We start from the raw sequence: 27805 nt of genomic DNA on the forward strand, positions 1-27805 counted from the left end.
TAAATAAGCATGAATGACATAAGATTTGGGCAGGTTACACACACACACACACACACACACACACACACACACACACACACACATGTTTATATATAAGTATCCTTTACAGACTCAAGCACTGTAATTTGAAGAATGACTTTTCCATAGTTTTATTTGTTTGTATCTATTGTGATTTAAATACAGTATTGCCTAAATGTAAGAGTTGCTGGAAGCCTATTAAATCTCTTGTTGTTGCTGTGTTTTTAGCTCTGCTTTTACTTGACCAAAACATTATAAGAGAAGCAGAGAGGTCAGGCATGTGTCATAACATTGGCTGCCTTTGGAAATCATAGAAGGAGCATGAGAAATCTTATGCATTCTCTTCTACTTGGTGGGAGGTACCACTTGGAAATTGGAGGTTGAGACCCACTGGCTTACAGGAGTGCAATTTTCATAAGCCATTTTCCTAATAATAGCCAGGGAGCTCAATTTATGTCAAGGTATGAGGTTTAAGGTAGTTTATATTCTCTGTGATTCTTGGCATTTTACAATGACCTTTTTTTATTTTTAAGAGAGGGAAATAAAAAATAGTTTAACAGTTCTAAGCTAGGGTCAGTCAACTCTTTGTGGAAAGGTTGGACGGGAACTATTTTAGCCTTTGCAAGCCGTATGGTCTCTGCCACAATTCTTCAACTGTGCCCCAGCAGCACAGAGGGGATGCAGACCACAGGTGAATAAATGTGCCCACATGTCAGAATGGCTATCATCAACAAATCAACAAATGACAAGTACTGGAGAGGATGTGGAGAAAAAGGAACTCTTGTGCACTGCTGGTGGGAATGCAGACTGGTGCAGCCACTGTGGATGACAGTATAGAGTTTCCTCAAAAAGTTAAAATGAAACTCCCATTTGACATAGTGATCCCATTTCTAGGAATATACTCCAAGAAACCAGAAACACCAGTCAGAAAGAATATATGCACCCCTATGTTCATAGCAGCACAATTCACCATAGCTAAGATTTGGAAACAGCCTAAGTGCCCATCAGCAGATGAGTGGATTAGAAAACTGTGGTACATCTACACAATGGAATACTACACTGCAGTAAAAAGCAAGGAATTCTTACCATTTGCAACAGCATGGGTGGAACTGGAGAGCATTATGCTAGGTGAAATAAGCCAGTCAGAGAAAGATAAATATCACATGATCTCACTCATTTGTGGAATATAATGAACAACATAAAGTGATGAACAAAAACAGATCCAGGGACAGAGAAGCATCGATCGACCAAAGGACTTGTATACATGCATATAAGCCTAACCAATGGACACAGACACTAGGGGGCTGAGGGCATGAGTCGGGGCGGGGGGGCAATGGGGAGATAAGGACACATATGTAATACCTTAATAAAGGAAGGAAAAATAAAAAATAAATAAATGTGCCCATGGGATTTCATTCTCAGAGGTGAGCAGCTGGCTAGGTTTGTCCTGTAGCCTTGAGTCTACCAGCCCATGTTCTACATTTTTATTAATATTAAAAATAACAACTACTTTTGACAGATAAATTGAGGATTGCTTAATTGCCTACTTCCTTATTAGTCTCTTATAAGGTCCACCACAAACAAACTATCCTATATAATAAAGAGGGAATATGCTAATTGACCATCACGCCCTCACAAAGATGGTGGTGCCCAGTCCCCTCAGCCCTGCCGGGGGCCTCGGGTCCTCCTGTACCCCCCATTGACTGAGGTTCAGGTAAGCAGGGCCAGCCAAGGTGCAGGCAAGCCTCAGATCGCGGCTGCCCAGCCACCCAGGGCCGCCCGAGGCTCAGGTAACCAGGGCCAGCAGAGGCCTGCACTGCCGGCAGTGGCAGCAGCAGAGGTGTGATGGGGGTGTCACCTTCCCCTGATCTCTGGTTGCCTCCCACCCCGGAGGGCTCCTGGACTGTGAGAGGGGGCAGGCCAGGCTGAGGGACCCCCCTCCAGTGCATGAATTTTCATGCACTGGGCCTCTAGTTATAATCTAAGCCTAATGTTTTCATACTCCTTTGAGTTGGGTATTCCTTTGCTTCCACTGCTTTTTTACAAAACACTAAAAAATTAAAGTTGTCAACTGAGTGAAATAAAATTACATTTCTGTCATCACTCTCCATCCTATATACCATAATAATTCAAGTAGGCATTCTAACATAAGACCCTTTTATTCCTAAATTCCCAAGGTTTAGGAAAGGAAGGGCTATCAATGCCACGTTATACTCAGTAGGTAACAGAAAAGTCTGATTTGGGTCTTTTTATGAATGTCCTCATCTCTACTTAGCCCGGGTGATGTTCTCATCTCTACTTAGTTCCTCCACCTAGCTGAGTGTAGGAACAGGCAAAAGAGCTTTTCCAATGCCCTTGCCTGCTAACACCACCTGCCGCAAGTTATTTTCTGAACCCAAGAGGGGGAACGAGGTAAAATGTGCTTATTCCCTGCCCTCTAAAGCCTGGACAGTATACGCTGAACTCTACCTGGGTTCCCGCATGCCATTTGCATATTGGAATTACCGTGGAAGGAAATGGAAGATGATGAAACAAATATTAAAGCTTATGAAGATTGAAGGGAAAATGCCCATTAACAAAAAATAATGAATGTGGTAACAGATTAAATGATAAGTATGCTTTCCTAGATTCCTTATTATGATTTGCTGACCTCACGTTGTAAGGAGGCTGTCATTTCTCTCACGATTGTTTCTCACGAAACGGAAGGTGTAGATTACAAAGGAGGATACATGACTGACCGTAGGAATGCTGACTCAGCGACTGACACGCAAATAACCGAACAAGGTATTCATTCATTCCCTCGCGTGCTCATCCGGCTAACAGTTAGCATGAACCATCCGTTTCTACTGTGCCCCAATGAAAGATTTTAGGGGAGCACATGGGACTGAGCACAAGCAGGGGGAGGTCAGGATAACTGACAATGTGACCTGTAGGCCATGACTGAAAGTGAAACATGCCAATCTGCGAAAGACAAACACCACATGATCTCACTTATTAGTGGAATCTAATGAACAAAATGAACTGACCAACAAAATAAGACCTGGAGCATGGAAGCCTGGAACAGACTGACATACCTCGATATGGGGTTGGGGCGGGGGGTGCGGGCAGGAAGAGATAAACTGAAGAAGTTATACACTCATAGGCATAGCCCATGGACTCGGGCAATAGGGTGGTGAAGACCTGGAGGGTAGGGGGCGGGTAGGGGCTGGGAGGAAGGGGATGAAGGAATGAGAGCTATCTGTAGCACTATCAACAACAAAATATACTTAAAAAGAAAGAATAAAAGCTGGGGTGGGGAACATCTGGCCGATGGGCTGTCTTCGGCCTGAGAAACTATTTGGCCTGGCCCTGCCCAGGCATTAGGGGTGAGTTAATTCAGTGTTTGGCCAAATAGAGCAGGCTGATTTTCAAGCTGGTCGTGTTGTATGGCCCGCGAATGATGTGATCAATACCCAAATGACCCTTGGCAGAAAGAAGGCGCCCCAGCCCTGATTTAAAGAGGCACGAAGACTTTTCCAGGTGACAAGGCAATGGTGCAATGCTTAGGGAAGGGAGGAGGTTCATAGGAGATGGAGTTGGAGAAGCAATTTGCGGACAGGTTCTTGAAAGGCTCTTCTCATCAAGCTAACGATTTTGGATACTAGCCTCTACGTTACGGGCAGACTTTTAAGCAGAGCTGTGACATGATCAGCTTTGTTCTTCATGACTATACCTGCAATGGCTCAATAAGTCAATTTAGGCGGTTGGGAACAATTATCAATCAAGCTGGCTGTTTGGCATCCTGCAGACAACATAACCGGATGATTGACGGAGGACGTCACACTTTCTGCCAGTTGTTTTGACATGTGTATCTATAACCTCAGAATAAAAACGGTATTTTTAGCATGCCTGATTTAGTCCATAATTCTTTATGGCAGTTATCTTTGAGAGTCAATTCTCTCTCAGAATTACAAGTACAAATATCACGCATATATATAATTTTGATGAAGACAAGTATTGTGCTGTGCATACGCTAGACAATAATACGAACTGAACCAAAAATGGTGCAGTGGAAACTTTTAGGGAATATAATCACACGCTGAGTTAAGCAGAGGAAGGTAAGGCTGATGGAGCAAGACTTTGAGGCTGTATTTTATGTCACCATCCATAGAATCAGCAACTTCCTGCCAAGGAGTGAGTAAGGAATTTATTTATTTTTAGCCATAAAATGCGCTTTAAACTGATCCATGTTTTCTTGCACTATTTATGACAAGAAGTCAATTTGAACAGGATTATCATGTTGCACATCAGGAGTAAGAAAAAGTATTACAAAACAGATTTAAATCAAGCGACACAGAGATGAGCTTGATGTTCATTTCTGGGCCTACTCACCGGAGGAGTTACAGGCATAAATAACAGAAGTCAAGTTCTCAACACTTGAAGAAAACAATGTGAGGGCTCATTGCCTTCACGGTGTCCAGCGTCATCAGAAAACTGAGCTGCAAGTGAAGAGGGAGCCAGTAGGTAGCCCGGAGAAGGGCTTTGTAGAAAAAGTAGGAGATTAGACTAGACATCTTCACGGTTCTCGCCTGACCCTTTCCTTTTCTTATTCGTTCACATATTCGTGAGCAAAATGTTGTACCTGCCATTTCCCCGGGAAGGTACGGATGAACAAACACAACATGGAAACAGAAATGACTCTGGTGACCAGCTTTTCTGCTATTTCAAACAACTTTGGTTTCTAAACATTGGGACGGAAGCTCTACCAGGTCAAGTGGATGGAGCCACTCAGCAAACAAAGCAGGGGACTCTAATGGAAGTAAGTGTGGCACGCGGATGCCAGGGATGCGAGGAGCCGGACACTGTTGTGCCCGCACACACTTGCGTCTGAAGAATCCTAACTGCACGTACAGTGTGGAGAACTGAGGGGACCTTGAGTATCTGAATGCACTCAGCTTCTTATCACCGGTCGTCGACGCTTCATCCTGCACGAGGCCTCCTCTAACAGACTTGAACATTAGGGTGGCCGAGCGCCCCAGCTGGTGCCTGCGAGCCGGCACACGAATGGCTTCCTGTTTCTCTATAAAAGCATCTCAGTTTGGATGGTAGGTTATATGATCATCTATTTATATTGGGTCACACCTTCTGGAGCATTTGTTCTTGGCCAACCACTGGCCTTTCCTTTTCCTGGGGCACTGTCTATCTTCTTGCCGTGGAGAATCAGCACTGCACTCCTTCACTCTCAGTTAAGTCATGGTTCTTTCTGGGGGGAGCATGCTGGCGGGTGAAGAGGGCGTACACACACTGAAAGCAGGGGCGGGGAACATCTGGCCCGCGGGCTGTCTAAGGCCCTTGAAATCATTGGGTCGGGCCCTGCCCAGGCGTGAGGGGTGAGTTCATTAAATGTCTGACCAACTAGAGCAGGCTAATTTTTAAGTGGATAATTGTGTATGGCCTGCGGATGATGTTATAAATATCCACATGACCCCTGGCGGTATACAGGCTCCCCACCCCGGGTTTAAAGCGTAACCTGGCAGCAGCAGGCATGGCACGCCGGACTCCATCTGCGGGCTTCACTGTGCTAATGGGCAGGTGCCGTCACTCACAAGGTGGTCAGAGCCCACGTGAGTGACACGGGCACCAGATGGGACCTGCTCAAGGACAAGCCCCAAAAGCTTTCTCCTTCTGTCTCCCTAGAAAATTACCAACAATATTTATTGTACGAAATAGAACCGGAGGCATGGATTCATGGAACAGACTGCAGATGCCAGAGTGGAGGGGAGGAGGGAACTGGACGAAAGAAAGTGATTAGCCAAAGAATATATATATTCCTGCACAGCCCATGGACGCAGACAACAGGGCAGTGAAGGCCAGGGGAGAAGGGGGAAGGGCTGTGTAGATGTGGGCAAAAGGGAAAGTGGGAAATGGGGAACATCTGTAATAGTGTCAACAATTTTATATATATATATATGGTGAAGTGGTATTTGTTATAGTGACGGAAAGGACATGAGTTGGAAAGGAATTGGAAACACACACACACACACACACACACACACACACAGCATATAGCCCATTTAAACTTACCAGAATTTTTAATCCTTGCACTGGCCTAAAACTGTCATATCATCGAAGACACAACATGACCTACTGACTTGGTCCTACCAGCAGGCGAGGAGATACCTTTCTTATACTTTATCTTTTGTCCCCCATCTGCCCCAAACACTGACTCATTTCACTAGCTCGTTAAAGCAATATGCATGATCGTCAGTGTTTTGATGATTTTCATCATAGTTTCAAATTGTGTGCTGCAATTTTTACGTAACTCAAAATAGCATCTACAATTTCTATTTTTAACATCTATTTGCAATGTGTTCTTTCATAAAAGTCCTCTGTTTGCGCTACCTGTCTTTCCTTGCATGTTGCCTGCTTTCTCCATCGGAGACCTCAACATATTCATCTTCGTTATTTTAAATGTCTGACGATGACAAAGTCTGTGTCACATCCGAGTTCAGCTCACTTTGGGTCTTCACTTTCTTGCTTTTTGGCAAGACTTGACATTTTTTTTTTATTGAATGGTGGATGTGATATGTCAGGAAATGTACTAACAATATATATTTTTCAGCATGTGGAATTGTCCACAGCATTTTAATCACCCCGTTTCATCATATGACAACAAAATAATCTATACTTAGTTTGTTTTATTATTAAGTTTTATATGCGTGTAAAATCAACATTGTAAAATATCCTTCTTGCTTAAAAGCATATATAAATGCTGTTACACTGGTTTTTAAAATGATAGGCTATTAAAGTAAGATGGGCTGGCATAGCTAATGAATTTATAGCTTAGAAACAGGTAAATATGAACAGCCGAGGTCATTTGGTTTACCACTCAGAAGAATAAACCCCACTAAATATGAGAGTGGGCTAGAATTATAAAAGCTTTACAAAGGAAATTTCCTCCAGCTTCGCTGTTCTCTAAGCAATTTCAATGTGCTTTGGAGTCCGTTACGCCAGCATTTACATCATGTGGATCATAAATACACCTTGCTGTCAAGCAAGTTTATGAACAGAATAAACTGGGGAACAAAATAGATTCGGAGACACAGAAGCATGGAACAGACTGATGAATCTCAGAGGGAAGGGGTGGGCGTGGGGTGGGGTGCGATTACCCGGGGAACTTACATGCATATATGCACAGCCCATGGACACAGGCAATAGTGTGGTGAAGGCCTGGGAGGGGCGGGTGCAGGGTAGAGGGGGTCAGTGAGAGAAGAGGGGGACATCTGTAATACTTTCAACAATAAAGATAACATTTTTAAAAGCTTATTGAATTGAGTGTGGCATTGCTGTCCAGTGTCTTAACTTGAGTTTATTTCAGGATCTTAGTACTATAAATCTTTTTTACTTACAAAATAATAAAACAAGCTACCTAAGTTGTGAAATATATGGCAAGCTATCTATGAAAAAAACAACTCATAAAACTGTTCAAGTACTTAACATGACAAAAAAAAGAGTCAATCTTCTAACCTCAAATGTAATGTAAGAAAAGATCACTTTTCCTGAACTTGAACGTGGCATTGAAACGTGAGAAACTATCATCGCTCCGATTGTCTTTATGAGGATAAAATGAGCTTCAGGGGATGTAGAAATAGCTCCTCAAAGTCTGAAATATCTCTACACGTTAAGACATGATGGGCAAAACAAGCGCGCACTGACGCTGCCGGTCACTTTTTTCTATTGGATATCAATGCTATTTCATCCCAGAACATTACAGTTCAATTACTTTGACTTTTATGAATTGTATAGACATTGTTATAAATTTTGACAACTATAGCTACTGTTTCATTGGTAAAATATTACAACTTGTTTAGATGTAATGATAGATTATATGTCTTCCATACCAAGTATATTTCTGTTGTATAGATTTCATAATTTAGTCACTTAACTGTCACATCTTATACTTTTCAATCTCTCAGTTCTGACACAGTTCTGGGCAAATTACTGTCATTCAATAAAGGTTGACTCAGAATGCCATTTATATTTCTGAAAAATGACAAATGGGAATAAGAAAATGAAGAACAGAGACATACGGGTACAGTTGTACACCTGAGAACCTAGCAATTGAGTTTGTACGTCCTATTCAAACATTCAGTGAAGAAACTGAGAAAGAGATTAGTGTTTATGTGATGGATGAGGTGGTCAAGCAGTCAGATGTTTGGCTTGAATAAGACCAGTATATCTCCACAGTTGTATCTCCGCAGCAAAGAGAAGATGGTAACAAGATAAAGGATGGTAGGGATCAGGAGAGATCTCAGTCACCGCCTGCAAGGAGGGTATGTAAGAAAAAGCAGGAGCAAGGGAGAACACTAGAGCAGGGGATTAAGGCCTGAAAGTTGGAGTCTACTAACGCTGTGAAGTCATATATATAGGAAGGGAGAGGGAGATAGAAACAACAATGATGAGAGAGAATCATTGATTGGCTGCCTCCTGCACGCCCCCTACTGGGGATTAAGTCTGTCACCTGGGCCTGTGTTCTGACCAGGAATGGAACCTTAACCTCCTGGTTCATGGGTCGACGCTCAACCTGAGCCACACCGGCCGGGCAAACTCAGGTTCTTAATGTAGGTTGGAGGGATGACAGGTGCTGCAGATCAGGACAGGTATCTCACCTAAGGTGACAGCTCGGACACTGAAGTCAGGCAGGGTGAAAAGAAAGTTTAGCAGGCGCTCCTGGAGCCAGGCCAGGTGCCTGGGATATGAGGGTGAGTTCCAGAGCACCAAGTTCAAGTGGCAGGTGACAGGTGCAGGAGAGCAAGGCGCTCAGAGGCGAATCCATTCCTGACCTTGAGAAGGGAGGTTCACATATTGCGATGGCTGACTGTCAACACTGCAAAGCCCTGGGTCTTCAAACACTGGGATGTCTTCAATTACTCACACAGAACCCACATACTGTTCCTCTTCAGTAGGAACATACCGGGGAGATGTGGGCATGCAGTCGGCGGCAAGCACACTAGTAAAATACATTAAACATAACTATTTTTAGGATATCAGCTTATTTTAACATTTGTATTACGACCGGGCGTCATATGCCTAGAAAAGCTGGACAGTTACATAGCTCATATTAAATAGTTAGTATCTTCAGAGAACTATTTTCATATTTCAAGACAATAATTAAAGAGTGGTCGGAAAAACTAATTGTAGAATGAGAAACCAATGGAAAAGTAAAATTCGATGTCTTGAGAGAATTAGAAAGACATACTATTGTGTAATTATGTTATGTAATAAAAGTGTCCAATTAAAGGGTTCAAGATCAATATTGCATCAAATGTGTCCAGGTACATGTTCCAACATTTCCAATTAAATGCCTCAGCTAAGTCTTGACCTTAAAGCAGTAGGCTACATTATAAATGTATTCATCTTGAGATTATAAAATAGCATATTGATTTTTTACAAAAGTTACATAATTAATCCCAACTAATTGCAATTGATGACACCAAATTGGCCATTCCAATTTCATCTGTAATTTGGAGGTTACTTCACTACTTTATAGTTGTAATTTTATATTATCCCAATCCCTTTAAAAACTCATGAATGGCTGACATAGTAGATTGTCAATGTCAAAATAGTGAAGTCCAAAGTGCAGTGCTACTCACGCCCTCGAGTTTGTGCTTATGTGTTTCCAATATCAACATCCTCTTACCATTGCTCATCTACTACATTAGAAGATGATCCTAGCAACTCTAGTTATACAAAATATGTCCATGTTAACAGTCCAAGAGCCTTTAGCTGCATGTGACCTCTTTTGAAATTCTATGTCCCTATTGCTCCCGTATCCATGTAACGTGTTTGTTTTCTTTGGCCATGTGACATCCCAATATTTTTAAAAGTCTGGTCAATAAATGACGTCAGAGTGTCTTGTTCTGAGGTCATTTTTCTCCCCTGTCCCCTAGGCATTTTTATTTTACATTCCATAGTCACAGCTCACATAATAATGTGTATTCTTTTACTTGCTGGACCAAAATGTGATAATTATCAGCACCCTCTTATAGATCTTTCCCTTAGTATGCGTTACATTCCATTCATGTACATCAGCTAGCGGCTTACAAAAGCACCCATTTCCATTAGCCCACGCCCAGTGGGCTTCTGAAGACACATATAGGGACCAAGTGCAATGAGATCGAAAACTGTTTCCAAGGCCATGACGAAGGGCTTCGTTTGGTACCCGGATGTGACATCTACTGTCTTTGTCACGGAGCTTGCAGCACTTGGAGCTCCTCCATCTCTCCTGTCAGGTATAGTAAATGTTAGGTTCTGGAATATGTGAGATACACACGTGATTTTGAACTAAATGTTGGTTTGTTGTCAGAGTCTCTCTTTCTCACTGTGGTCCTACAACACATACCTAGTACTGACCTTCAGTCCCAGATGTTTTTGAAATAGTTTTTAAAAAATAACACTATTTTATTTAAAAAGGTAAGCTAGAAATTTAAGCTATAGATCCAAGGAAATGAATATGAAGAGTAGCATGTTTGGTGGTAACAGTAGTTCAAGGAAATAAATGCTACCTCAATCAGTTTTGTGCAGCCTTAAATTCTGACCAACTTGGATTTGCTGCTAGTTCAAATGTGATGCATTTTTTTTTAACATAAAGCAAAATCATTCCGCATTTGCTATAGTAATGGGCTGTTTGCCTATCGATGCCATATGCTGTTGAAATACTAAACAAACCTGGAACTTGGGATAAGCTGTCTACCGTCATTATTTTTAGCAATGCCCTTGAGGGAGACGCAGCACATGAGAAAACCACCCACGCGTATCTAACGGAGCTGATCAGAATCGAGTACCGAATCTTAGTGGTCTCGACCAGGCCAAGTTCTTCCACGTCTGGCACCAGGGAAAGCTCAGGTAGAGATGGAACAACACGAGGCAAAGGGAGGCATGAACTCCTACTGCTACGTGGTAGCTAATAAACCTGAGCTCATCTGCAAGTGGTTCTTCTCTCTTATTCCTAGTTGGACTTGGCATGATTTTCAAATGATCAGTTCAACCAATAGATGAGCAATTACCCGGTGAGAGCCCAAGTAGGACAGTATAACTGGGGAGCGGGGTGGCACAGGGCTTTTTCCAGAAGGCATGACTGAAACCTTACTAAGTTTATCTTCATAGAAAAAATACTCTATCAATGTCTTTTGTGTACACACTTAAACAGGAACATCACTGCACTTCCCTCTCCGATAGTAATCAACTATAAAAGCTATTGGTAAGTATGTTGTGCAAAGTGGCACATTCTGCCATTCGTGTACTTATTTCCACTGTGTTCTGGAAAGAAACCCCTTATCTAAAAGTGTGTACAAATTCCCCTTCTATAGAGCTTGAATTTGTCATATATTTTAAATGTCATGAAAACGCCCTTTTTTAACCCTTGATTTTTCTCCTGCCTCACTGCTGTGACTATGAAGCCTCAATTAAAGGGCAAAATTTGAATAGAGGCAAGTGAGTGTATGTCTACAATTTGACAGATTTGGAAAACAACGTGTGTGTGTGTGTGTGCATCTGCACACGAGTTGAGAAAGAGAGGAGAAAGCGAGAATGCAGAAAAGATGAAACAAAAGCAAATATGACAAAATGACAACTTTGAGGCAATCTCGTTGAAGGCTAGGCAGAATTCTTTTGTACTGTTCTAGCAACTTTTCTGTAAGCCTGAAATCACATCGAAATAAAAAGATAAAAGAAGGAAAATAAAAGGCCCACTTCCTAAAATTCCGGGACTCCGCTGAGCTGTCGGGTAGGAAGATAAAAGCAGACACGATTTTCGTGACATTTTAAAAATATGACAAATCCAAGCTCTGTACAAGGAGAATTTGTAAACACTTTTAGATAATGGGTTTCTTGCCAGAACACAGTGGAAATAAGTACACGAATACCAGGATCTGCCACTTTGCACCTAATATTTACTAATCGTTGTTTCTTCTGAGCAGAATGCTGTTCTCTGATGCTCCAATCTAGTAAATGCATGAGCAATAGCAGCACTTAAATCTGTCTCCCTCATGAAAAACAGAACATGAATTCCTGTGCCTTTCTCCTGGAGAACAGACGTATTCCTCCTTTAGCATCGCTCTCTAAAACAAGTGTAAGACCTTAATTAGATTCACATAATAGGAAGGGTGAGACATAAAACACAAGGAAGTCAACGTCAATTTACCCTCCTGCTCTGTGATTGCCAGAACATCCAGTATCATCTATGCATGAGGAACTGAACAGTGTCACCTACACACTCTCTTGCTTGATTGTATTTCAGCTGATTGATTTTTTTAAAATCTATAGAAAAGCGGGGGATTTGTTGTTGTTCTTTGGTATTATGCACGGTTACTAGTAAACGTGTCATGTAGTAGAGTAATCTTGATCTGCTAATAACAGAAACTCTAATAAATGAGAAACGGACCCTCAGAGTCTGCGTATGCTCACGCACATCCCAGTAAAGCCATCAAATCATTTATCAGCATTGACCATCCCATCATACAAACAGGAGTCCATAAGCCATTCATCCTTTCATGTATTCATTCAACAAACATTTATTTACCCTCTCTTATGTGTCAGAGATTCTTGTAGGCACTAGGAATTTGGTAATAAAGAAGAAAAAAAGTAAAACCCCTGCCTTTTATTGAGCTTACATTTGAATAGAGGCAAAAAGAATAAATAAATGATTAAATACAAAATAGTCTATATAAAATTATGATGATGATGGATTTTAAAAATTACATAGCGTACAGGGAAAGAATATGCAACACACGTGAAGGCTGCTACAGGAAATGAGTGGCGAGGAAGGCCCTCACTGTAGTGATCCATGAAGCAATCTGCAGAGAGAGCTTTGCAGGGCAAAGGCCTCAACACACATAGGAATCCTAAGAGGTAACAAAGAAGTAGGTGAAGGAGGAGGAGTGAGAGAAGGTAAGGAGATTCTGAGATCCCAGGAGTAGAGAGGGGGAGATCATGGAATGATTTCAGGAGCTTTGGTTGCAACTCAGAATGAAGTGGGAAAGCCGTTGGAAGGTTTTGAGCAAAGACGTGACCTTACTCTGCCTGCTAAGTTGAGTCTAGTTCTCCGCAGTCACAGGTGGGAGAAAGACCACCTGAGAGGTTCTGGTTGCCATGGAGGAGCCAGAGCTAGGGGATTGGATCTGGCAAATGCCTATCAACTACTGCAGCCATGGTTGGGAACACAAAGTCCCTCCCAGTTTCCCCATCTAGAAAGTAAGTGAATTAGATTTGATGGCCTCGTAAGTTGTTTCAAGTCTTAGTCCCCCATTGGCCTCTGAGTGCTCTAAGATGGAAGTCACAGCCAATGAGAGAGGAAAGTAAGTTCAATAAGACAAGCAATTTACTATTATGTATATGAAGATGCCCAGCCCTCCTCCTCCTCTCCTCCTCCCCCTCCTGTCCCTCCCCCACCTAATATTTGTATTTGTCATTGCAGCACAGCAGTGAAATTAATAGTATATCTGTTACCATCAAAACAGAAGACAGATGGCTCACACGATTAGGATAATCTGAAGAGGGTTTATAAGTGATGTCTGAAATGCGAAATTGGTGGGGTTTTTTTTAAAGATATTTTTATTGATTTCAGAGAGGAAGGGAGAGGAAGAGAGAGAAAAAAACATCAATAATGAGAGAGTCAATGATAATTGACTGCCTCCTGCACGCCCCACACTGTAGATCAAGCCCGCAACCCAGACATGTACCCTGACTGGAAATTGAACCGTGACCTCCTGGTTCACAGGTCAACACTCAATCACTGAGCCACGCCGGCCGGGCTACATTGGTGCTTTTCATGTGTCTCCAATGTGTGCACGTTGGTCTGCTCTGACACCAAGGACAACTTGCAAGAAATGTGATCGTTTCTCCCACAATTTAATTTAGAGATCACAGGTGTGTTCTCCGTTTTTTATTATTCCATTATTTCAACAGTCAGTTCCCGATGAGTTAAGGGCACGTGTGATGGCCCTCGACTTTAACACTTCTTGTGGGGTTATAGCTCCTGCCTCCAATGAGTCCAGGGGCCTGGAGACGGGGTGGCCAGCTGTGAATGTGCAGTCTCTCCCTCCTCCACACTCCATACCCTCCCCTCGGCCTTTGTCCTTCTCACCAGCAAGCTTGAAGTTACACAGCATTTAACAGAGCCGGCTGCCTTCTCTCCGAACATTCTTTTCATTTATTTGCTCCATGTAAGATGTGTGGCAGGATATTATCCTCGCTGCTATCTTCACTTGGATCCATTCCAGAGAGAAGCCGGTGTTTCCAGTGGTTTTGGAAGCAGTATTTCAGAGCGCGGAGTTAATTTTAAGAACCGTTAAACCCATTAAAGTAAAGTACTTCAAGCATTTACCTTTGCTATGTTCTACCTCCCCCGCTCATCACCTGCACGCCTTTTCTTCTTCGTGTAAAGTGGGGAAAGGACTTCGTAATCTATCCGTGGAATATTCTGGAACGCTTCCATGTTGAGTGCTGTCTTCCTTCCCCGAGTCCCTACATCACTAAAGGATCACAATGGAATCATGCTATTCTACACAGTGCTCTGCATTGTGTGCGCTCTGTGTGCCTGCATTTAGACTTCCGCACAAACGACAGCCGCCTCAAGAGAAAATGGCCTGCTTTGCTTTATTTCATCTTCCTCTGGACAAAGAATGCTGCCTCCTCCGTGTGAAGTTTTTATTCAGACGCTGACAATAGCATGTCACCCCGTGTGACTGCTGATACTCCTCTGGCGCCCAGCCCGCCAGGCCTCCCCGCCTGCTTCCGGAAGCGGGAACTGTGCACGGGTTCAGTGAGGGAATAAACAAACACCTCTGTGAAACCGTGAACATACCCTGGTCAGTCATGAACTTTACAAATGTTTTCCAGGTTAAGGTTTCCAGTTGTTCTCACAGGACTGTAGTTCACTTTCTTTCCCTCGTGATAATTACTACAGTTCTGGCAGCTGCACATGTAAAATAAGGACAGTTGTTGGCATCTGATTTTTTTTTTTTTGATCAAGGGAAGGTTTTCCATCTTTTGTATCACATCGGAGAAATTGCGTGTCTTGCTAGTTCTAAGAGTCTTTACTTCTCCACGCATTAAATTTTCATGCTTGATGGGTTTTAGAGAGAGAGGAAGAGAAAAAACATCCTTTTGTTGTCCATTTTTTTTTATGCATTCATTCATTGATTCCTGAATGTGTGCTAACCAGGGATTAAACCCACAACCTCTCCCTGCCCTCTAGAGTTCCGCCAATCCAGAAATGTCTAATGTGTGAAGATCCCTGAGGCTGAATCAGAATGGATTCTGAAGATGATAAAGATTAGGGTCGTGGACAAAACTAAAGCGGCCACTCCCAAGGCCTGGCTAGTGGCCCTGGACATCCTCCCAGGACCGCCGAGGGGGCAGTTGGCAGCCTGGCCACCGCGGTCCTTTTACAACCGACTCATCTCCATGGATGCCTTTGATCCTCCTGTCAGATGATGGGATAAATACATAGTAAAGAAAGACATCTTTGTGATGCTCATTTATTTTTTATCAACAGAAAGTTGGACTCGCAAAGGAGAAAGGAAGGATGCTGGAGTGTGCTTGGTGGTGGTGTGCGCAGCTGGCACAGAAGAGATGCAACTAGTCGGAGATGAGATCTGTGGTGGGCAGCGAATCCAAGCTGGTTTTGGCCAACAGCCCTGACGGCTGAGGTTGCAGGCTGAGCCCATGTCTGCATCCTGGCGGGTGCACGACTGTGCCCTCTACTCCTGAGCACATGCCGGGTGAGGACAAGAGGACCGCCATCAGACACATGGGCGGCTTTGTTTCCAGGATGCGCTGTTTGGGACTATTTTCCATGTGCCTCCTTGCCAGACAAGGCTGAGCCTGAAACGGATGCTGTGCAGGCGGAGGTCTGCAGTGTGAATGGTGCTGCATTCACTTTTATTGACGGTCGCTTCTAAAATGAGTGATTTCTGCTATTTTCTCTACAAAGCAGCCGATCTATCAGCGAAGACTCGGAGATGTATATACACACGGGCTGTGACTGAAAGGCGGTTTATTCTGGTGAAAAACTGGGAACAAATGTCCGACAAAGGAGACGGTAAGATGGTTAAAGAAAGGGCGCTGTATACGCACCCTTCCAATTCCAGGAGACACAGCAGCTCTGCCTACTACATAGAAGCAAACACCGGGAAGCAGCCAAAATGCGGAGACAAAGAAACACGTCCCAAAGGAAAGAAAGGGAAGCCGGCAAACTGCTGCGTACAGAGTTCACAGCCACGGCAGCACCAAGTCCTGGATATGGTCTAACAGGACCCCTCGCCCTCCCAGGGAGCTGAAGCTGAATTCCCTCAACCACAGTGTGCTGACCTCTTCAAACATCTCCTCTTGCAACAACACAGTGCTCACCTGCAGGATTCCTCACCCAACCAGCAGCACTGGGAGGAGGTGGGGGTCCCAAACAAAGAGCGTCTGGGGCACCCGGGAGGTCAGGGGACAGGTTTCTGCACAAAATGGCCTTTGTTTCACGTTTCAGGCGCAGCCCTAGGAAACGGCCACAGGAATCTCCTACTCGGAGCAAAGGCTGAGCCCTCGGTCCCCACTCCAGGTGGCCACCGGAATAATTGCTCAACCAGAACTTCCCGGTGGCGACCCCACAGCCCACCACCAATCCCCTGTGTGGCTCACACTTCCAGTAGAGTTACAATTCACAGATCCTCAAAACCAAACCGGACTGTGGGTGGGCTACCAGAACGCGCCAGTGCAGCCACTGAAGGTAGGTCTCTGCATTCGTGTTAGTTTCAGTGGAAATGTCTCAGGTCGCCTTAGAGCAGCGGTTCTCAACCTGTGGGTCGCGACCCCTTTGGCGGTGGAACGGCCCTTTCTCAGGGGTCGCCTAAGACCATCCTGCATATCAGATATTTACATTACGATTCATCACAGTAGCAACATTACAGTTATGAAGTAGCAACGAAAATAATTTTATGGTTGGGTCACAACATGAGGAACTGTATTTAAAGGGCCAGAAGGTTGAGAACCACTGCCTTAGAGAGATGCCTCCTGAGAAAAGGCATGGATGCGCCCAGTGTCCTGTAGCGCACACTGCCCTTTGGTAGCAACGAAATGAACACAGAGCAGAGCTGCAGGCTGTTATGATGGAGCATCTTATCGGAAACTCCTCATTTCCACATCATCTCATCTGTTCTAGCTTTAATGTCATCCCAAGAAGCAAGCAGAGCGAGGTTATTTGAGGCGGTTGCTGATGGGGAGATCCGTAAAGATGTTGAGTGAAATCTTCCTTAAGTTGTCTAAGTAGTTTCAGAATTCAATCACTGTTTTCAAAGTCCCTATGTTGGAAATCAACATAAGGCCCCAAATGCCTTAGTAGTCAAATACTGCAACCTTAAATTTCAATATTAACCTTTTCAATACAATTTTGGAGTTTTATTTTATAATATAAAACACTTGAGAGGAGCTTACAGTATTAGTTTATAAATTTACTTCATGTGAAGATTGGAAAAAAAAATCTGTTGCAATATTCATATCTGATGGGAGGGAGGCCCAAGAGTATGATGAAAAAAAAAAAAACCTCTTAAAATATAGAAAGATAATTACTTGATACCCATATGTTGGTTTAACTATTTAACTTTTAAAAAAAATCACTTTCTATGCCAATATGCATGAATTTCATCATTTTGCATGGCACATTAAATCACTTTTACGTATTAAAAATCAATTTTTAGAAAAATCTCTCCATTGCGACACTCCACAAGAGGCAGCTAAACCGTGAAAATTCATTGAGCATGACTTTATAATTAACAATATTTACAACTGGCTTTGGAATCTATGGAGAACACAAAGTTGCTAAACAATATTACATTTTCTCACGTTCACTACCTACAGAAGGTGGTGCAGTGTTCTGAAATCCAATGAAGTGAGCAGCACACTGGAAGTCATTGATTATTCATAGCAAAGTGTGATTGGCATGGGCTAAGACACACCTGCTACAATATACATGGAAGATACTAATTAGCCTGATAGATTATCGTTGCTAAGGACAGTGTTCTCAGTGAAGCTGAAGCTAACACTATTCTTTGAGGACAAAAGAGAGATAACTTCACATTTAGATTTAGCATGAAAAACTTAACTCGCTCTTTCAATCTAAGACAGTCTAAAATGGTTTCTACAATTTTACAGTTACGGCGGAATGAAAAACAATTGAACTAGATGCCTGAGAGTCACACAGACATAGAAGTGCCCAACCTCCTGGGTTCTGACGTAGGCAGCTGAAGAAACAGGGTAACTTGATATGTGCAGCCACAGACACATCCATGGTATGGACTGCAGGCAGTGACGACATCACTTTTAATCACCTTCTATTGGCTACATCTCAGTTACCTGGTTGCTACTACTAAGTGCAGGGAACCTGGAAAATGTAGTTACCTGGGCTCCCTTTTCATAGGGATGGCCCTGTCTTCCACACACTCAATCAGATACCCTCCTCCTCTTAGAGACTATGATTTTTCATGGCTGAGACCTTGACAGATCGCTAAGTTGGAAGGCTGGATATAAATGTGAGCAGGATCAAATTGCTTTTCTTTTTCTTGAAATATCTTACGTTCTAAAGGCGATGTGCTCGTGGAAGACTGCATCTTGCCATCATTGAGAGTAAAACTAAGTAGAGGCAGAAGATCCCGAGAAAGCCCCGTGACCTCCCGGACTGACCCCCGCCTGGCTAAGGAGAACCGATACCTTTGCTGTGTGTGTTGGTAGGTGGTCTAATTGACTTCGGTCACCGGCAATGAAATCATTACCAGGAATCCCAGATAGTTCTAGCATCTTGTGTGATGGAACTCCCGATGTCTGGCGTTTAGATTACATGCAGCAATTCTTCAATCTCCCCCAAGACATTTCCCAGCCGTGGTGTTCAATGTCGTCACCAACCTTCACTGATTCCTACTCCAGGGCAATGGGAAATACAACGATCTTGGTTGTGAGTAAAAAAGTTGAGCTTTTCATCCTCACTGAGCCGACCTGATGGTCATTGACTCCCATGGAAAACATCATGAGGGGTGTGCTTTGGTCGAACTGAACACCCCGAAAGCATACCTGTTCCTCACCCGTGGCCAGGCAGCCTGGTGGAGTACCACGCGGCATGAATACATTTCTCACCCCGGGTTAGCAGGGCTGAGGAGGAGGCGACAGGCACTTGCATGCCTGCAGTCTAAGCTGAGGCTTATTAAATCTGAAATGCTGAAGTGGACACTGAGGATTGAAAGTGGGGTTGAGGTTTCCCTGAACAGTTACTTTCCAAACCAATGCCTTCGTGAGCGCTTTGAAATATTGGAGTAACTCGAAGAATAAAAGTCAACCTGTTTGCTACCCCGTGATGACCTCATTCTCCCTCCATATTGCATCTTTTGGCCTACGAGAGGATGTCATCTCTGTGTTCCTAAAGGCAGCCATAGGCATCACCCTGAGCTACGCACAAGATGGGAACTCAGCCTCTCTAGTACTGGTTAGATCATCTCTAGTACTAGTTAGATCATCTCTAGTAATAGTTAGATCAAAGAACATGAGATCCTTAAGGTATTCCTTTTTAAAAATGTTTATTCCCTGAAACCTACATAATTTTATTAACCAAGGCCACTACAATAAAAAACAATTACTCCCGGCAGCAGAAACTGATGCAGATAGAGTGCCAGTCAGAAGTACAGGTGTAGGAATGTCATCCAAACTCTTGCCAACAATGTGCTGAGTGTTGAACACTGGAGGGAGCCATTGTGTTGTGAGAGGTTGAGTGACACTCCTCAGCCCTTGTCCTGCCCTGAGAGTGTGTGTGAAGCCTGCACAGGCAGAAGCACAGGGCTTTTCTATTGTTTGGGTCAAATCACTGAAGGCAGCAGAGAGCTGGGCTTGTTGTTTCTTACACGGAAGCTGTCTACAGGATGTGATGTCCTTGCCTGCAGTTTCAGAGAGCAGAGCCTACCGTGTAATGATAACAGGACATCGTAGGAGTGTTTACCTATTCATAGTGGTAAACATATTGGGTGTTTCTTATTCTCTCAAGTGTTCTTATAGATTCCAGAGATACACAGCCATTGCCCTCTAACTTATTCTATTAGTTCCCTTGGTGTGGAATGGTAGGCGGTAAGGTTTTGAAAGGGGGCAATCGTTTAAGGACAGAAGTGAAAGGGGCGGGAAGAAAACCACCATCTCCCCCAGGGCATCACCCGGAAGTGATTGAAGCCAGGCACAGTCCATTTCAGGGCTGAGGCGGGTAGTGAATGGCCAGCACCACAGCTTCATGGATAGACAACAGTTTCAGCCAACACTTTGGGGAACAAAGGGATGAGCAGATAATACAGGTTGAAAGCAGCGGCCTAAGTGGAAACAGTGACTGTCAGCACAGCAGAATCTAAGAAGGGAGCAGAGCACCCAGGAATGGGACACAGTCTCGAGTGTGTAGGGAGGAATTTAGGAGGTTTTCGGGGTGACTTCCCAATTCCTCATAGTAGCATCTTGCTTCTGTTTTCTCTTACCTCTTTCGTGGGCGAAACCCACAGAACAACAACAACAAAGCAACAACAACAAAACAGTCTTCTTGCATCTCGAAGGCCTGATTCCTCCCCTGACATCTAAGGACATCGTTAGAGAATCTAGTCACCTGGTTTCTATTCATTCTGAAGCATCGATTAAACACCTGGCAGATGTGGCATGACAAGCCAGGTGCCACAGGCATGGTTATGACAAACTATCCAATGAGAGAGCCATCCGTGAAACCCCCTTTCACCCAGACTTTTCAGTGTACTTCCTGAATACCCCTCAGGGCCTCCGTTACATCCTAGACATTTCCAAGGAGTTCCTGAACTCAAAGTCCAACAGAAAAAAGAGAAATTTTAGAAAGAGCAAAACCCAGTATGCCCTACCACACAGAAGCAAATGGAAGGGTGACTAACTCATAACGATCCAGTATCTACTTGGACTGTGATAGAAACCATTTATCGTTCTCTGGTATCTAGATCTTTTTATGACTATGACCCTGGAAGTACCGTCGCTTGCCACACTGCGTGGACAAAAGACATGAAGATGATGAGGAGAGTGATATGGAAACGTGCTAACCACTTCGACACACAGAGAGGCTTCCACAAATGCTGAGAGGCTCGGTTACACTTACCCAACAGCTGTGTTTATAAAGACAAACTAAGTTTTAGATTCTTTAAAGGTATTAAAGTCAGCTACTGATGTTGATATTCAGCTTAGTGAATTACTAATGTGAATCCGAGTAAGAGTTATCACCTGATATTCTTTTTATTAGAAAAGTCAAGGTCTCCAGATAGTTCTGATTTCAAATAGTCGCTCACCATCAATTTTGCTTCCCCATTGTCACATCTGAAAATGGACTCTCTGAGGAGGGGATAGATCTTTTTTAAATTATGTGTCTTTTTTCAAGGAATTCTTTTGCCATTTTTATTCATGATTGGATATTCGTTCTTATATCTTTGAAAGATAATATATGCATATTATGAAGATTACAAATTCCATGAGAGAATACACAATAGAAAAATAAGACCCAATTTATTTTACACTCACAATTCTCAGTCCTGACCCCCAAAGAAAACCACAGTAATCTGACTCCTGGATATCTACTCTTTTCTATTATCTTCAACAATATATTTAGTAAATTATTTCATGTGAGGCTTTCATCAGTCTCTTAAGTTCGGATAAACTTAGTCATATATTGAGCCACTGGAAAGAGTGATCAACCATATTACAGGCCAAAAATATTGAAAAGATCATTTTTCTAATTGATATCATGGTCTTGTTAATCAATTGGTTTCACTATTTCCCTGCTTATTTGATGTTCTGTGTGTCAATTAAGTGGTTTGAATACATAATTTTCTCCAAAGAATTGTTATTCTGTGTGTGGGGGGGGGGGGGGTGGGGGGGCGAGGAGCGTGGGGTGGAGGGATGCATCTACTGAAAGTATTTCTACTTCTGTGACTAAAATCGGTTGTTTTGTAGAGTAGGAGGATTGGCACAGATCTGAGCTGAGATCACCGGACAGATGATTAATGGGCGCCAGGAACCGGGGAGCAGACAGAGGCTGGGGCTGCTTGGAATCGGAGACTTCCCTGACCCAGGTTGCTCTAGCCCAGCCGCCCAAGAACATCTCTCTTTGGTAACATGCCTATTGGGGTCTGTTTTTATGGCCCGAGAGACGGTACTTCTGACCACTTCACTTAATAGGCTGTTTCACCATCTGTCTGATTTCATCATTTGGATATTGCTTCCCTGATTGTCAGCCTAACATTTTCTTTACTCAGTTTTATCTGATCTCCTTTACTTTTCCTCTTTTCTCACATTATTCCAGAGGACGGGGACGGGCAGGCTTCCATGGATGTACCTTGATGCATACTCTTAATTTGGGGCATTAAAATGATTAGGAAATTAAAACCATACAATTATTTATTGCGTCTCATTAAGAGCCTTAAACATTCCCCTTACGGTTTCACACTGGTCCCCTGAGTAATGACAAAGGAAGAACTCGTTATGTGACAGGGGAACCTACACATTTATTAGATTTATTCTTGTGGGTCAGAGTCCACCGCGGTATTAGCCCTGATTAATACTATTTCACTTCCCTGAGTTGCAATTAAGCTCCGCGTAATGGGTGCTCAGAATTCCGTTCCGTAAAGGAGTCGTGGAGGTCGTGGCTGAATGAGTGGGATGTGGTGAGTAATCGCTCTGAGGCCTGGCGGGATCTTTCACGTGGACTCCATTATTTTCCTAATGTCCGTGTCCTTCTCCTCATCTAGAAATCAGGGCAGTGTTAATGCTCGGTGACGTCATGCCTCTTCCACCCCGGGGGAGCCCGAGACCTGTCCGTGCCAGGCGGGAGGGGTGGAAGCAGAGGGCTCTGAGCATCACTGAAAGCCTCCCATGGTGTGAAGAGTTAGATTTGAATTGGAGTCAGAAAAGGGACCCTAAGCACACATCTCTGCAATCCCTCCCAGCTACTCCGTGTCACTGAGCAACGGGGCCCATTTCTAGAAGAAATAAGAAAGTGTAACTTTCAGTCCGTGCACAGAAAGCAGCCTGGAAGAATGCATCCCCGTTCTGGCTCGTACCTGGGTAGCTGACTGTCCCCAGAACATGCCTCCCTTTTCAGGAGCAGATGAAAGTCGGGGGCACGTGGGAGCCCCATCTCCAAGCACAGCGTCTCTCTCTCTGGTGGCCTGAGTGACTACACGCTTAGAAAACACGTTGGCAGCCCAAGAGGGAAACAAGGAAAAGAGCCTGTGATTTCATCCTGGGACGAGGGTCATGGACTTTATCAGGACAGAAGATTGTCAAAAAGAAATCTAAGCCTGTGAGACACAAGAGGGAGGCAGGAACCAGAAGACATTCCAGAAGAACCTCCCTGTGGGAATGGTTCTCCACCTTCCTAATGCCGTGGCCCTTTAATACAGTTCCTCATGTTGTGGTGACCCCCAACTATAAAATTATTTTCGTTGCTACTTCATTACTGTAATTTTGCTACTGTTATGGATCGTCATGTACATATCTGATATGCAGGATGTATTTTCATTGTTACAAATTGAACATAATTAAAGCATAGTGATTAATCACAAATACAATATGTAATGATATATGTTTTTTCCGATGGTCTTAGCGACCCCTGTGAAAGGGTCGTTCGACTCCCAAAGGGGTCGCGACCCACAGGTTGAGAACCGCTGCTGTAGGGTCTTAGGAGAGAGTGAGACCTTGCTTTCCTGGGACTCGTCCATGGAGAGTTCCTGGTGTCTCCCAAATGCAGGTTTAGATCTACTACGTTCTAAGCCGGTCCAGGCACAGCCAGAAAAGAAATGGGCAACTTTACTAGTAGATGTGGCGACTCAGAGGACAAGAAGTTACCGCACTCCTCTGTTAGCTGGTGATCTCTCCTGCCTTTCCCCTACCCAGAGTTAGCTCTTGAATGTCTGAATCTTTGTGTCTCCCCCGAAGCCCTGTGTTGAAATCTTAATGCCCAATGTGAGGGATAGACAATTGGCGGGGGAGGGGGGAAGTGATTGAGCAAAACAGAAAAAAATAAGAGCACTCAGGGACATGGACAACAGTGTGGTTGTGGAGGGGAGGGGAAGAGGTAGAAGAGGGCAGAGAGGGGATAAATGGTGACGGGGAAAAAGATAATAAAATAAGTAAATAAATAAATAAATAAATAAATAAATAAATAAATAAAAGAGCAAAATATAAAGAAAGTAGTAGAATGGGCCTGAGAGAGCTCCTTCTCCTCCCCCGCAGGTGAGACACACGACATTGAGACCTGGGAGAGGCCTCCTCTGACCACCAGGCACTCTGCCTGCATCCTTCGAGCCTGCAGAACTGTAATGATTTCATGAGCCACCCACACTGTGACACTTTGTCAGGACAGCCTGAAGGGACGAAGATGGCTCCTATGGGCAGCAGCTCCGCCGTTAAGCCGTCCCCTTGGCAACCCCGCGGATGGCCAGCCAGGCGCTTTCTCATCTCGGGGCATTCACTCTCGCTCCCTGTACCTCGAGTCCCAGCTGCCCTTGTGATCACTGAAAAGGTCGTCTCAAACCCTGAAGCTGTTTTTCACCCGCATCTGACCTGCTCAAGAGGACCACGGTGGTCATTACTAGCCCCTTGCCCAGCGCTAGGTGTCTGTGATCAGCCAACATGCACCTGGACTTGCTCTGCCCGCGTGGGTATCTCCCCTGGAACCCTCTGCCGTCCCTCAGGCACCCGCAGCTACTTAACGATTTACAGCCTCTCCTACCATGGAGGCTGCGCTGTCTTGTCTGGGCTCCCTCCCAGGTAACAGTGGGGGTGTTCTCCTAACCCTGAGACGGACGTACATGCTTATTTTCATTTAGCAAGTCTTTTACATGTCATGTGCCTGGGATGTTTCCAGGCGCAGAGCAGGGGGGAGGTCCCTCACTCCCCGCAGGTTACCTGGTCAATCTCAGTGCTCGTTGATCTGAGTGGGCATCCGTTTCTTGTCAAACAGAAAATCTCAGGACGGGCAAAAGCTGCTGTCCGGGCGCTCCTGTAACGTATTGGATGCACTGGGGTCCTCCTCAGAGTGAAAGGACGGGGGACAAATGGGAACCTCACAGGATGCCCAGGACCCCAGGCAGAAACCAGGGAAAGGCGTTTACAATCAGTCTAGCCATGAGGTGCCTGGTACCGGAGCCAGGGATGCATTCTGGCACACCTTTAATTCATTGCTGCTTTAAATGATGATAAGATGTGAGGCGACTTGCTAGGCCCTGAGGCTACATGGAGATTCAGGAAGACATAATTTTGGCCTTCATGAACCTTGTTATCTAATAGTGAAAACAACTGAATAATTACGAGTATAACGAGGGCTGCAAAACCAATGGAGAAATCTGACGGGGGCATATAACTACAGACCTCGCCTGGTTTTGGAGATGAGAAAGAGAAACTTGGGAAATGGACACCACAAAGCTGAACCCTGAAAAGTGAGTAGGATGTGGCCAGGGAGCCGGTAGGAAAAATGTAGAGAAAGAGGAGGAAAAAGTGTGGAAAAGTACCAAGACGGCCTTAGCATGACCCCGGCTTGCCTAACTCCTGACGGGCTCCTTCCCAAGGCCACGCCCCCATCAAGGGCCCCTGTCAGGCAAACCTGTATTAAATAAGCGTGTGTGCCTCTCTCCTGTCGGTGTGTTTGTCCATTTAATGCTCAGGCCCAACCAAAGAGGAAAAAAAACCTCGGAGAAAGTGAAGTAAAAATTCACCTCCACTAGAAAACGTTCTTCGCCTTTCTGTCCTTGACTGTCAATGTCATGACATCAATGGTGTGTTGGTCAGAGGCATCATTTACTTTTCCAAATGTTAGACCTTTTGCACTTAAGCAGAATGGCAGAATCTATCAAAAGGAATTAATTTTTCCCCAAGATACTGGCAATTTAATTGTAAGCAGAACCTGAAGATGAAAGGTATGTGAACAACTACCATTTGAAGAAACCAAGGGAAGAATCTGACAATTACTGTTTTATATTATTAACCTCTTTCTTCCCTGTCTATATTCATTCATGGCACTGTCTAGGTGCCGATCATTGTTCTAGGTATCAGGGGAACCAGAGTGAAAGGAAACTCCGGGTGTTATGATACAAAAACCAAGTAAAATACAAATGTCACATAATGCAATACTTGGACTAAGGGAAACGCACAGAAAGGTCGCCGTCCTGACTCTGTGCAAAAGACTACTGGGGAAGTGAGAGAGGGTTTTGCCTGAGAAATCTTCCTAGAGGAGGAATTTTGATAAGATGATTTGGCAAATTGATTTTGGGTTGATAAATAATATTTCACCGCACTCGAAGGCACATCACTAAGAGGCATGCTGTAAGAGGAGGAGCATATGTGAAAGTTTAAAGGAATCAGCGAAGCAAGAAGTGAACGCAGTTCTTGATGGCTGGACCAAACACTGCAGGAAGGGAGGAACGGTGGAGATGAAGGCAGGGGGAGCCTTGGTTACCTACATGCCACCAGCTTGCCATGCTAGGGTGCCTTAGACCTACTGAACATCCTTAGTCTCCTCAGGGGGACCCCAAGGATATTAGGAGAGACAGTGAGATGATCAGGCTTAGATTTTCAGATGCTGGCAGCAATAAAGAGAAACACTCGGAGGGTCACACAGAGTGGACCAGAAGTCAAAGAGGATGCAAGAGTCTGCAGCCAGAGGACCAAGGAGGAAGATGAAAGTGATGTTAAGGAAACAGAATCAAAGATCTTAGTGGACAACAGGATGGACTGATGATGGGGGAGGAATGCGTTAGTGATGTCGCCCCTGGTTCTGGTTGGGCAATAGGTGGAATGATATCAACTGGGAGGGGGAATTGTAAAAAAAAGAAAGAAATCTGTAAAAGTGGTGGGAAAAGTCCAATTTTGAACTGGTTAAAGCTGAGTACAAGATATTTGTTATAATGAACAGGCATTTAATATTTTTATTTAATACTCAAGAGAATGATTTAGGTGAATGTATTTAATATGCATCAACTCACCATCAGTACATCTTATATAGATAGAATCAAGAAAAATTGTGTTCAGAATAATTTAAAAACTAGGAGGAGGGCTACCTCAGTAGGCTATTGCCACAATGCCGCCGCGCATAAATACTTTAGTGGCACGCAATGATCCGCATTCATTCTGACTCTTGCATCTATGGGTAAGCTGGGTTTCAGCTGATATAGGCTGCGCCCTGCTGGGATTGGCTCCAACCTGCCCAATGGGTCCAGGTTTGCTAATATAATGTGATAATTAGAATAGGGGAGGTCATCACAAGATGAGTGGCTAACTGAGGCAGGTGCGCCTCCCAGCGAAAGGAACTCAGGGGTAGGACCAAACACGCAAGCATGTTTCAAGTCTGTGCTCTGATCAAATCTCTAAGCATCATCACGGCCACAGCAAGTCCTATGGCCAAGCTGGACATCAGGGACGAGACGAGGAGGCACACTGTGAACTCCAGGTGCTTATAGCGCGGAAGGCCCAGGTGATTCATCGCAGGCGATCTCTACATTCTGAGTCACTTCCGGGGGTGTAAGAAGTGAGGTAGTTGAATGGGTTTCAAAAGAGTGGTAAAGCCTGAAGAAGAAAAACATTGTTTTTCAAGAGAAGAGCTTTCAGAAGGATTTCCAGAAAATTTGGGGGAACAGGAGACAGGTGGGAAAATGAGAATTTATTGTAGCACTGAAGGCAAACATGACATGGATCCTCGAATCCTTCCCTGAACTCAGCAAATATTTATAACTTTAAACTC

Source organism: Myotis daubentonii, chromosome 18 (genome assembly GCF_963259705.1).
Source record: "Myotis daubentonii chromosome 18, mMyoDau2.1, whole genome shotgun sequence".
Taxonomy (NCBI): Eukaryota; Metazoa; Chordata; class Mammalia; order Chiroptera; family Vespertilionidae; genus Myotis; species Myotis daubentonii.